This window comes from Ranitomeya variabilis, chromosome 8, assembly GCF_051348905.1.
Source record: "Ranitomeya variabilis isolate aRanVar5 chromosome 8, aRanVar5.hap1, whole genome shotgun sequence".
In the NCBI taxonomy this organism is placed as follows: Eukaryota; Metazoa; Chordata; class Amphibia; order Anura; family Dendrobatidae; genus Ranitomeya; species Ranitomeya variabilis.
In genome coordinates this window covers 170,964,435-170,978,305 of record NC_135239.1, presented here as the reverse complement: position 1 = coordinate 170,978,305, position 13,871 = coordinate 170,964,435, and positions in this window count along the sequence as shown.

Sequence of the window (13,871 nt, the reverse complement as noted above, 5' to 3'; positions counted from 1 at the left end):
GCCCCATGGTGTAGACCCTCTATACCAAACCCAGTCCTGCATTTTGTCGCTCCTCTTACCAGATCACTGCTTTGTATGAGCTCTACACTATAAGGCTATGTTCACACGTTGCTGCTTTTTTATGCAAATTTTAAGGTGCGCAAAACAGATTTAAAAAATCTCATGCACACATTTTTGTTTTTTTCCTGTATGAATTGGAAAACTACTGCGTTTTTGCCAACTGCAGCATGTCACTTCTTTCAGCATTTTCTTCACCCATAAAAAGAAGATTTTTCTGTATTTTCATGACTATGAAAATTATACATTCACACTGAAGGCATCAAAACTATGAATTAACACATGTGGAATTATATACTTAACAAAAAAGTGTGAAACAACTGAAATTATGTCTTATATTCTAGGTTCTTCAAAGTAGCCACCTTTTGCTTTGATGACTGCTTTGCCCACTCTTGGCATTCTCTTGATGAGCTTCAAGAGGTAGTCACCGGGAATGGTCTTCCAACAATCTTGAAGGAGTTCCCAGAGATGCTTAGCACTTGTTGGCCCTTTTGCCTTCGCTCTGCGGTCCAGCTCACCCCAAACCATCTCGATTGGGTTCAGGTCTGGTGACTGTGGAGGCCAGGTCATCTGGCGCAGCACCCCATCACTCTCCTCCTTGGTCAAATAGCCCTTACACAGCCTGGAGGTGTGTTTGGGGTCATTGTCCTGCTGAAAAATAAATGATGGTCCAACTAAACGCAAACCGGTTGGAATAGCATGCCGCTGCAAGATGCTGTGGTAGCCATGCTGGTTCAGTATGCCTTCAATTTTGAATAAATCCCCAACAGTGTCACCAGCAAAGCACCCCCACACCATCACACCACCTCCTCCATGCTTCACGGTGGGAACCAGGCATGTAGCGTCCATCTGTTCACCTTTTCTGCATCGCACAAAGACACGGTGGTTGGAACCAAAGATCTCAAATTTGGACTCATCAGACCAAAGCACAGATTTCCACTGGTCTAATGTCCATTCCTTGTGTTCTTTAGCCCAAACAAGTCTCTTCTGCTTGTTGCCTGTCCTTAGCAGTGGTTTCCTAGCAGCTATTTTACCATAAAGGCCTGCTGCACAAAGTCTCCTCTTAACAGTTGTTGTAGAGATGTGTCTGCTGCTAGAACTCTGTGTGGCATTGACCTGGTCTCTAATCTGAGCTGCTGTTAACCTGTGATTTCTGCGGCTGGTGACTCGGATAAACTTATCCTCAGAAGCAGAGGTGACTCTTGGTCTTCCTTTCCTGGGGCGGTCCTCATGTGAGCCAGTTTCTTTGTAGCACTTGATGGTTTTTGCCTCTGCACTTGAGGACACTTTCAGAGTTTTCCCAATTTTTCGGACTGACTGACCTTCATATCTTAAAGTAATGATGTCCACTCATTCTTTACTTAGCTGCTTTTTTCTTGCCATAATACAAATTCTAACAGTCTATTCAGTAGGACTATCAGCTGTGTATCCACCAGACTTCTGCTCAACACAACTGATGGTCCCAACCCCATTTATAAGGCAAGAAATCCCACTTATTAAACCTGACAGGGCACACCTGTGAAGTGAAAACCATTCCCGGTGACTACCTCTTGAAGCTCATCAAGAGAATGCCAAGAGTGTGCAAAGCAGTCATCAAAGCAAAAGGTGGCTACTTTGAAGAACCTAGAATATAAGACATAATTTCAGTTGTTTCACTGTTATGCTAAGTATATAATTCCACATGTGTTAATTCATAGTTTTGATCTCTTCCGTGTGAATGTACAATTTTCATAGTCATGAAAATACAGAAAAATCTTTAAATAAGAAGGTGTGTCCAAACTTTTGGTCTGTACTGTATTTTTTTAATATATGATTAATCAAAATGGTGTTTTAGTTACAAATAAATAAAAAATGCATATTTGATATCACCACAACAGTAAAATTTCTATCTATAGGATCAATGGAAAGTAGAAAAACAATAATTCCAGAATTGCTGTTTTTGGTCACCAACCTTCCCCTAAAAATGCAATATTTAGGGCCTGATTTTATGAAGGTATTCATGCCAGTTCTCTGTTGTAACACACCTTTATATGTTAGCAAAATTTTGCTACATTTTTATGCCAGTCATGGCCAGCTTTGCCAAAACAGATGAAGCATGGGCAGGACAGGGAATAGATAAGCCCTTTTAATTCATTATGGTATCATACATTTTTCTAATAATGAACTCCAGTCCTCGACTGGAGTACACTGCTGGCGGTGGATTATGCCAGTCAAGAGATGTGCCTAATTCATTTGTTTTTTCTTATTTATTTATTTTACTCACTCATACAGCGCCATTAATGCCACAGCGCTTTACAGAAATTATCTGTACTGTCCCCATTGGGATCGCAATCTAGATTTCCTATCAGTATGGTTTTGGAGTGAGGGAAGAAATCCACACAAACATGGGGAGGACATACAAACTCCTCGCAGATGTGTTCCTTGGTGGGATTTGAGCCCAGGACTCCATCGCTGCAAAGCAACAGTGCTAACCGCTGAGCCACCATGCAGTGCTAACCACTGAGCCACCTTGCAGTGCTAACCACTGAGCCACGTTGCAGTGCTAACCACTGACCCACCATGCAGTGCTAACCACTGATCCACAGTGCTGCCCACGGCTTGTGCTTTTAAATGAATTAGGTGCATCATACTCCAGCGAGCCCACTTATTAAAACTGCTGTTCATATTGCCAGGCTTAATGAATTGGGACCTAAATGATCAAGCATCATAAGGTATGTCCCCCAAAATTGTATCAATAAAAGCTACAGTTTAACACATAGAGCAAGCATTCATACAGCTCAATCCCATTGACAACATTTTTTTTTCCAGTCTCAGAAAATTACATCACAAAACACAATTACTTATTATTTTTCAGAGTTCTTTTTTTTTTAAATTCAAGTCTATAGTTTGTGAATTTTTTTTTCAGCATTTTACACCACTTTAAATTTTTATAAGGCCCAAATCTTGTATAAGTGATTAATGTCTAAAATCCTCCTTTTTACAGGGCATCTGTTACTAGGTTGCTCTTTAATCTGAGAGCAGCATAATGTGGAGGCAGAGAGCCTGATTGCAGGGATATATCTCTTAGTAAGCTGTGTTATAGTTTTAATACAATCAGTGTTTTATCAGCAGGAGATTATCACTGCGGGACTATTTATCATGTGCATGCTAGTCAGGCTAATCTTATAACCCTGTTCCCACCACTGATTGGCTGGCTGTTTGATGACAATGTAATGTACACAGAAATCTGCCAATCAGGGATGTGAGCAGGGTTAGACACAGCCCAGATGACTTAGCTCTGCTGCATCTATATCTGACCAAACAGGGATCCTATCAAAACTACAGCAAGCAGCCCACTAAGTGACACATGCCTGGAATTGGGATCTCTGTCTTTATATTAATTCTTTAGCAAAAACTTAGTGATAGATTGCTCTGAAAATTATTTTTTTCAATCTTTAATATTAAATCTAACATGTCTAATATTTATAGGCATCCACTGTTTTACTATTGATAAAGTGATAGAATATGGGAGTCATTTTATTGCTAGAAGAGGTGAAGAGAGCGACACGTCCCGCGGATAGGATAAAGGCGTTTACCGTACATTATTTCATAAGTCATAAAACCTGACACCAGACCACCAACATACATTAACTCCATTTTCAGCTCTCCATGTACAAGAAACCATCATAAACTGCAAGAGAATGATGCAAATTAAGACATGCACTGTGTTATTAGTAAACTTTGAGATTTTTCTCCAAGGCAGGCAAATGTTAAAATCGACAAAAAAAAAAAAGCCAGTTTAAGTAAATGTGGCACAATGACCTTCTGTACTGGTGACCACACAATCTATACATGTTACAGACACTATAGTTGTCATCATCTCCGATAGTCTCCACAATAAAGTGCATTATCACTGATATCATCAGGGTGTAGAAAGCGACAATAGCGACAGGATTAGAAGAAAGAAAAACGCAAGTATGTGGCATAGCCCAAAGGGTTCCTAATTCTACAGGAAGAACTCAGGGTCTAAATATTTCGCACCTCTGGTAATTGGGAGAATTTTCACACTTCTGTCTAAGTAAGTTGTAAATTAGGTTCTATTGACACCACAAAAAAGTATACAAATCTAAATTCAACCGTTCTCACAGGTTTCTATGCATGGAACAAGAAATACACTACAGTCCGCTTTCGCATTGACTCTATTTTTCTATCTACCTATTATCTACCTATTATCTATCTATTTATTATCTATCTATTATCTATCATCTATCTGTCTATTATCTATCTGCCTATTATCTACCTATCTATATTTATCTGTCTGTCTATCTATTATCTATTTATTATCTATCTATCTATTATTATTTATCATCTATCTATCATCTATTTATTATCTATTTATTATCTATCTGTCTATTTATTATCTATCTATTATCTATCTATTATTATTTATCATCTATCCTCTATCTATTATCCATCTATTATCTGTCTATCTATCTATTATCTGTCTATCTAGGAATCCAAAAAACAGGGGTGAAACCGCTTTTTACACCCTTTCCAAGCCTCATAAACACCTCTAGATCGATCAATAGATGCCTCCTCTCCTCTTTGTCCATTTAATTAGAAAAGATTATTTCCCATGTAGTCAATACCCACAAAATACTTCCTAATAGACACATGGGCTTTTCTGAAATGTATTACTGATCTCTGACAGGTCATGAAAGATACCACACTAGCCTTTTTTATGTCAATAGTCTACAAACATCCATCCAACAAATAAGACAGATGAAAGCTGTTGAGGAACTGTCTTTTTAAATCAGAGCTGGACATTGCAACAATTCAGGTTTAAATTGACTTTTTGGAATTTGTACTCACTAAGAATTTCTTCCTATTCCTGGATACTTTCTATATCCAGACCCAAGGGACCGCAATGGGGTCCAATGTTGTGCCCCCATATGCAAACTGCTTTAATTTACATTAGGGATCAGAAGACACTGCAGAATTTTTCAGATAGGTTAATCAGTACTTCATGAGTTTCGTGAGCCTTTCTTGCCTTGTTTTCATCAATCCTTTAGGAACAAATTAGCTTGAGCAAACTTACATTTATTTACACTTTTTATCCTTTTACATACTAGATGCGTAATGGTACCTTCACACATAACGATTTCGTTAACGATATCGTTGCAACGTCACGCTTTTTTGTGACGTAGCAACGATCCCGCTAACGATCTCGTTATGTGTGACAGCGACCAACGATCAGGCCCCTGCTGGGAGATCGTTGGTCATAGGGAATGGTCAGGACCTTTTTTTGGTCGCTGATCACCCGCTGTCATCGCTGGATCGTCGTGTGTGACGCCGATCCAGCGATGTGTTCACTTGTAACCAGGGTAAATATCGGGTTACTAAGCGCAGGGCCGCGCTTAGTAACCCGATATTTACCCTGGTTACCATTGTAAAAGTAAAAAAAAAAAACACTACATACTCACATTCCGATGTCTGTCACGTCCCCCGCCATCAGCTTCCCGCACTGACTGTCACCGCTGTGCTCTGCTTTACGGCCGGCGCTGACACAGTCAGTGCGGGAAGCTGACGGCGGGGGACATGAGAGACATCGGAATGTGAGTATGTAGTGTGTTTTTTTTTTTAACTTTTACAATGGTAACCAGGGTAAATATCGGGTTACTAAGCGCGGCCCTGCACTTAGTAACCCGATGTTTACCCTGGTTACCCGGGTGCTGCAGGGGGACTTCGGCATCATTGAAGACAGTTTCAACGATGCCGAAGTCGTTCCCCTGATCGTTGGTCGCTGGAGAGAGCTGTCTGTGTGACAGCTCCCCAGCGACCACACAACGACTTACCAACGATCACGGCCAGGTCGTATCGCTGGTCGTGATCGTTGGTAAGTCGTTTAGTGTAACGGTACCTTAAGACTTGCAAAAGACTGTGGTATTTTACAAAAAGGTTACTCAATTGGTTAATGAGTTTTGTGAACCTTTCTTGCCATGTTTTAGTAATCCGTCTAACATAAGGACGAATTGGTTTAAGCATAAAAAACTACTGAAACAGCAATTTCTCTGAACTCCCAAACAAGACACATACCAATGTTTACAATGCTATCAGTGCAGTAACATACAGAAAGAAGATAAGGTCATTGGTGGTTGTTATTGGAGAAGGCGTTTGGTGGATTTAGTACTGTTGCTAGTTTTTGAGTGTGTGATAATCCCCCTTTTACTCCTACTTGGGTTTAACCCCATCCTCCACTCCTCCTTGCTTACCTCTGTTGTTTATGTTTATATATTTTTAGGATTTATATTTTCCTTTATCCCTGTTCGTATTACCTTGTTAGTCTGGTTGGTGTATTACGGTTCACTCCTACACCCCTCTTCCCTGGGTGGGGGAAAGGTAAAGACTGAGGGTGGATTCAGGAGCTAATTCAAGGCACGTTGCCCCGGAATCTCTCCTTTCTAACTGCTCAATGCATCTTCTTGAAGTTCAGTACCGACCTATTACATGTACACTGTGAGTTATGCCATGTGATATTGTGTAACTGTAGACTCACTACTGTTCTTTATATGGATATTTATAAACACATGTTAACTGGATACTACTTTGCCTACGCTACATGGACATAACAGGAAATTGTTTTCAGCTTATATATCTCAATAATAACAAAGCTATATATGCAGTGAGTACGGAATGTATTCAGACCCCTTTAAATTTTTCACTCTGATTCATTGCAGCCATTTGGTAAATTCAAAAAAGTTCATTTTTTCTCATTAATGTACACTCTACACCCCATCTTGACTGAAAAAAAGAAATGTAGAATTTTTTGGCATATTTATAAAAAAAAAAAAAACTGAAAAAACACCGATGCGCCTTTTCTGGGCAGCTGTGGGCTGCTTTTTTTTAGGCTGGGGGGCCCATATCCATGGCCCCTTACCAGCCTGAGAATAGCAGCCTGCACCTGTGAGTTTTGCCGGGTTAGTTTTAAAATATAGGGGGGACCCCACACCGTGTTTTTCTTTGATTCATTCTCCCCTGCTCGCGCTGCTTGCCGGCAGAGCAGGGGACAATGGATGAAAGCCGCGTTCAGCACCACACACACAGGGGAATAGCGCTTACTGTAGCGCTTCCCCAGTGGCTGTCTGTGTGGTACTGATGTGGCACATGGTTGCCACACGGATGTTTCATATGGACACATGGACACGGATATCTCCGGAACCGTGATTACCGGTACTTGAAATATCAGGATGTGTGAAACCGGCCTCACTGTGCTTGATTGGCCAGCAAACCTGCCTGACCTTAACCCTATAGAGAATCTATGGGATATTGTCAAGAGGAAGATGAGAGACACCAGATCCAACAATGCAGACGAGCTGACGGCTGCTATCAAAGCAACCTGGGCTTCCATAACACCTCAGCAGTGCCACAGACTGATCACCTCCATGCCACACCACATTGATGCAGTAATTGATGCAAAAGGAGCCCCGACCAAGTATTGAGGGCATTTACTGAACATACGTTTCAGTAGGCCAACATTTCTAATTTACTGACATAATGACTTTTGGGTTTTCATTGGCTGTAACCTATAATCATCAACATTAATGGAAATAAACACTTGAAATACATCACTCTGTTTGTAATGACTCTATATAATATATGAGTTTCACTTTTTGCATTGAAGAACTGAAATAAATTAACTTTTTAATGATATTCTAATTTTGTGAGCTGCACCAGTAAGTGACGTGATTCAGATGAAACTCCCCAAGGAATCCAATCACTATGCAGCAGAGTTACTTTGGTTTGCATCTGGCCTCTATTCAGCTAAGTACTTCTTTTCACAAGTGCAAAAAACTGTTGCCGACCACACTTTTATGCACTCCTAAAAAGACGGTTATTGCCGGATCATAGTCCAGACGGCATCCACAGTGCCTCCATTCGCCTCATTCTAGGGAATTTTCCACTGGGGGTTCCATCTGAATCACGCATTTCAGAGAATTACTTGGAAACCCCGGTGTATGTGCTCAGCGTAGAGCGCAGGATAAATGTGAGCCGAGCCTTACTGCGATCTTTGGGAGGCAGAATAAACAAATCAATTGCAGATCAAAATTTGACTTTATTTTTTACACCTCTCCTCATGCAGTATAAGTGATTAGATGACTTTATCCTTCAGATTGCTGCAATTACAGCGATTTATATTTATTTTTATTTTTGGCTGCTGTCACACACTAAAAGACGCTTTTTTTTTGCAAAAAAATAAGTTTTTGCATTGCCATATTTTGAGAGCTATAATTTTTCAATACTTCTGCAGACAGACTCATGTGAGGTCTTGTTTTTTGCGAGACAAGTTGACATTTTTATTGGTACCATTTTTGGCCACAAGACCTTTTATAATAGCTTTCTATTCCGATTTTTGGGAGATAGAATGAATTTAAAAAAAAGCAATTCAGGATTTTTTTGTTATTGTTTTCTTTAATGCTGTTCCTCATGTGGTAAAATTCATAAGGCATCTTTATTCTTTGGGTCAGTACAATTACAGTGATACCACATTTATATCATTATTTTATGTTTTGGCACTTTTACACAATAAAAACTATTTTAAAGAAAAAAATATTTTTGCATCGCTTTATTCTGAGAGCTATAACTTTTTTTTTTATTTTTCCACTGATGGAGCTTTATAATTTGTAAAAAAAAAAAATTTTACATTTTTTTTAAACTTTTCTTTTTACTGGGAGTCATCCTATGAATAGTGTTTTATACACCTTAAATGCATCTGGTTCTGAGGTTTCTATTTTTATGTTTTTAATCATTTTTTTCCAATAAAGAATTCATTTTATTATATCCTGGATGGTTGTGCCAGGGAACTTCCTTTTTCTACTATTTTGCCTGTGATCACCAGTGGGTGCGCACCCTCCGGAGAAACTCCAGCTTGATATTCGTCTGCTCATTCACAATGTGACAAGCTCCACAATCCCTCTCCCTCCTCCCAGACTTTCCCATTATTGAGATAGAAAATGACAGTTGCAGAGTCCAAGTAGAGCTAGAGGCAGAGCTCCTTCCTCAACCCCTCTCCCACCATCTACATAGAAACTTATCAGCACCAACTGTCACCTCTTATCTCAGTAATGCAATAATCTGTCTTCACTGAATACAGATTTTACCCGGGAATTGAGAATTTTTAGAATTAATAATCCATCCTGATGGAGAAAGAAACAGATCTCTCTGATAAGATATATTACAAAGATTCCTATTTTCATGTGTATTATTGATTTATGAAATGTAAACGGCTGTTACACTTTAAAGTCTATTGTCTAGTGCTGCGCTAACAAGCAGAAAATCATTATAGCACTTTCTATGTCCCCTCGGTAAGACCTGCCAGTATATGCAGTTTGGGGAAGGGTGAGTGATATACACAGCCGTGTTTTCTAGATGGATCCTGACACAGACATTGCAGTTACATCGCGCATCATCCTCTGTTAGGCCCTTCAGTACTTAGTGAACATCGGCAGCGCTGATTGGTGGATCAGCAGTGGCTGTTGGCTGCTCCACCAATCAGAGTGTTGCATAGTGACCGAAACGCCACTGATAAACCAGGAGGGGTCTCACGCCGTCCACTTGTCGGAGTCACACAGGCTGCCGTACACCAACTCTGCAAGTGAGTAAGTAGTATACGGACACTGTGTGCTAAAAGTGACCCTCCATCCTGGACATGAAACGTGAGTGCACTATACACTCTGCCCCCCTCTGCTGAGATGAGGAGATCTGTTCCTCCTGCCTCCATTTGTGGCGCCTGTGGCTGCCATTTTGGAAACAGTAGGAAAGGAATGCCAATCTCAACAGAGGCAGCCGGAGGTAAAAAGATGAATACTGTGAGGACGGAGGCCAGAAGTGTCCAAAGTGACTACATCGGTTTCTTTGAAGTGATTGGCTAGGTCATGTTTCCCATCGAAATCCTGTTTTCTGGAGATTCTGGAAGAAACTTAGATGTAATATTCAGCAGAGAGCAGTGTATGTGTCTGAACTTAGTCTTATACAGAGCTTTATATACAAACCCTATGGAGCGGACAAATCTCATTGGATGGACCTTAAAGTCGCCAATTCACATTAGATGGCTGTCGGCCAAAAGACCGTTTAGCTGACATCCATGTGAGCCGTCTCTTCCGTACACAGGAGGTGAGCTCCTGTATTCTCTATGAGAAAGCTGCTGACTGACACATTGGCCGGGGGCTTATATCAGGGAGAACAAAGTGATCGGCAGTCCAAAATCAGACATGCCTGATCCACATCTCTCCCACCCATCATTTGGCCGGCAGCCCCATACACATTAGACCTTTTGCCAAACCAGCGCGTTCAGCCGAGATAGGTCTGTGTGTGGCCAGCTAAACATTACTGACTCACCTCTCTATGTGCCTACCAGGCCTCATATAAATTGGGCAAGTGATAGGTGTTAACTAGAGCTAAGCTAGATCCTATCTGGAAAAGATGAGAGCATAAGGGTGCACGGCTACTGAGTTGTGTGGTTTGGCTCTGTACACTGTTTACATCCGAACAGCACTGGAGCCGAATATAGCTGATTGGTGGGGTGTGCTGGACCCTCTCTGATCTGAAACCAATTACCTTTCCTTTGGCTGCATTCACACATTGCACCACAGTAGGATTTTTTTTACGCAATTTCAGTAAAACTGTAGAAGAAAATTATGTTAAAATGGTGCGTTTTTGGTGACTACACACAAAAAAGACGTCATTACTGCAACGTGCGCCTGCAGCCTACATATTATCATTATCATTGAGTCTATTAACACCTGTACCCCTTTCAGCCATTTTGGCCACAGTAGCTCATCTGTAGGATTGTACTACGTGGGCTAGCTTTTGCTCCCCACGTCTATCAACAAGCCTTTGCCACCTAGGACCCTGTTATCGATTTAACAGTTGTCTTTGCTTGAACAACTTTTGTTAGTTAATAATAATAAACACTTCAGACTGAGAACACCCTGCAACACCTGTCGTTCTACAAATGCTTTTACCAAGTCGTCTAGTTATCACAATTTGCCCATTGTAAAAGTTTTTTAGAACCTTGCACTCTCCCATTAAATTGCTGCAGTACATGCAGTCTCTTCAACTTTGTACAAACCACTCGGTCTGACAAAAAAAATGGATATGAATAGCACCATAGACTATATCATAGGTATATGTTCTATTTGTGAAAAAACATGAATTGTACTTGTTTGACCTCCAGTCGCTGCCGTCGGCTGATGGGACTACTGCTCCCATCAGCCTATGCCTGCTGCCGCTAATAACAGCAAGAATAGTCGACGGCTGATGGAAGTATTTATCAGCCGGCGCCTGTGCTGTAAATAAATAATTTAAACAAAAAGACGGCGTGGTTTCCCCTGTGTTTTTGATAGCCAGCCGGGCAAAACTCACAACTGGAGGCTGCCACCCTCAGCTGTCAGCTTCAGCAAGGCTGGTTATCAAGAATAGAGGCTGAAAACTGTATATCCTCCAGACATGGATTACAGCGTCGGACAGAACGACTGACAGGTGAGGGATATTATTGTTCTTTATTTTTTTTCTACTACATAAGGGATTCAATGGCATGGGCGTTAGGTGAGTATAACTGTGTTTGTTATTTTAAAATAAAAAAGTGAAAGTGTGTTTTGTTTTATTTCAAATAAAAGACTTTATATATACTGCGTGTTTATTTACAATACAACTATAGGATTAGTAATGGATAGGTGTCTTACTGGGCTTGATGTCACCTGACAATACAAAGGAAACATCAACCCCACAAATATGAACCAGGGCAAGCGAGAAGAGCCTGGCAAAGCACCAGAATTGGTGCATCTAATACATGCGCCTTTTCTGGGCGGCTGCGGGCTGCTATTTTTAGGTTGAGGAGGCCAATATTCATGGCCCCTTACCAGCCTGTGAATACCAGCCCCCAGCTGTCTGCTTTAGCTTGGCTGTTTGTCAAAAATGGGGGGACCCAATGCCTTTTTTTACATTATTTATTTAAATAATTTAAAAAATTGGAGTGTGGACCCCTCTATTCTTAATAACCAGCCTTGCTGAAGCTGACAGCTGAGGGTTGCAGACCCCAGCTGTGAGTTTTGCCTGGTTTGTTATCAAAAATACAGGGGAACCTACACCGTTTTTCCTTAATGATTTATTTACAGCGCAGGCACTGGCTGATCAATGCTCCCATCAGCCACCGCCTGCTCTTGCTGTTATTAGTGGCGGCAGGCGTAGGCTGATGGGAGCAGTAGTCCCGTCAGCCGACGCCAATGACGGGAGGTAAACTTTTTACCTCCAGTCACTGCTGTGGGCTCATGCTGTCATTCGTGGTGCCGAACCCGAACAGTAACACGGACTTCCTGGTGAAGTCCGTGTTTGGTGTCTGTACCCGAACAGTAGGTGTTCGGTACAGATGCCGAACTTTACTGTTCAGATTCGCCCATCTGTAGTTGAGACTGGACACGGCAGCTTTGTTTCAAAGTTGTGCGGGCATTGACTTGCTGCGGTTGGGTGGATCTTCAGCGGCCACTGGGCATCACGGTGGACAGATTTTCAGATGCGTGCAACATGTGCAATCGCTTAATATACCATGGCTAGAGTTGATCCAAATTGCTTCACACATCCCAGACCATTGGTGTCACGCACAGTGTAGGAAGGACTAAATGCAACACAAAGGGAAGGGAGCCGAACAGTAGGAAAGCTGGGAGTGGAGACCCCTAGGCAGATCTAACGTCACTCTGTCTGCCCTAAGCGTCCCTATATAGGGTCTGCACCTATCGCCGAGCAGGATACCTAATCCCTGCCTGACCCTAGCAGTAAGCCCTGCTTAGGGAAGGGCAGGGTGAGCGCTTGTTGATCCCCACTATAACCAACGACAGAGGGGATACACAAACAAGTGGAGCACTTACCTTGAGTTGACTCAGAGAGAAACACAGATGTCCTTCAAACACCAAAGAGGAAGATAGTCGACTGCAATAGCTCCAAGCCTCAACAGTGGGAAATAGAAATATCACCGGCAACTCCCAGCAGCAAGCTGGGAGTTATAAATACCCAGGTCCTGGTGTGTCCAATAGAGTTGGAGGAAGGTTGTCATTGGGTCATAAAGACTGAAGGACCAGGAAGAAGTCTGCAAAGCAAACTGCTGGGATCTTATTCAGCCAGATGCAGTGCGACGGTCTGCAGCCTCGGAGACACGCATGACAATTGGCCACAACAGTGACCCCTGGATGGGAGTGGGAGGACCACCTCTTACCTGATGGCATCCATGGCTCTTCTTTTAAGCAGCCAGGCTGGCGTGATGTTGAATTTGTCACACCGCAATGTTCACGTCGTGTCAGGCCGGCCAATCAAAAGAAGAGCAATGGACACCTTAAAGGAGGATCTCCTGCTCCTGTCCAGCACCAACAGATTACTGTCAGGGCCGATGGACTGTGATGTGCCAATTGATTTGCACCAACTCTAATTATGACTGATCAGTGTTCTGGTCATGAAAGAATTAATATCCAAGTCCTCTGCATGGCTATGAATCCCCGCTATGAACGGCAATAGGGTTAATTCATCTACTGCGTTGGATTATTGCCTGATGACTCAGGATGTTCTATCTGCAGACGGCTTGCAGTAGTGCAGATTAATAAATTGCAGAATTAAATGATGGCTTCTGCCAGTAACATCCACTTCTGTGGAAAATCAATACTGCAATGCAAAAAATAAATGAGGCAGGTTTATCAATGTACGTCCGTGGGTTAATTCCATTCACATGAAGCTCCTGCACCACTTTTCCATATATGTCTGGAAATTTAGCAGCCATTTGATCTTGGTAGATA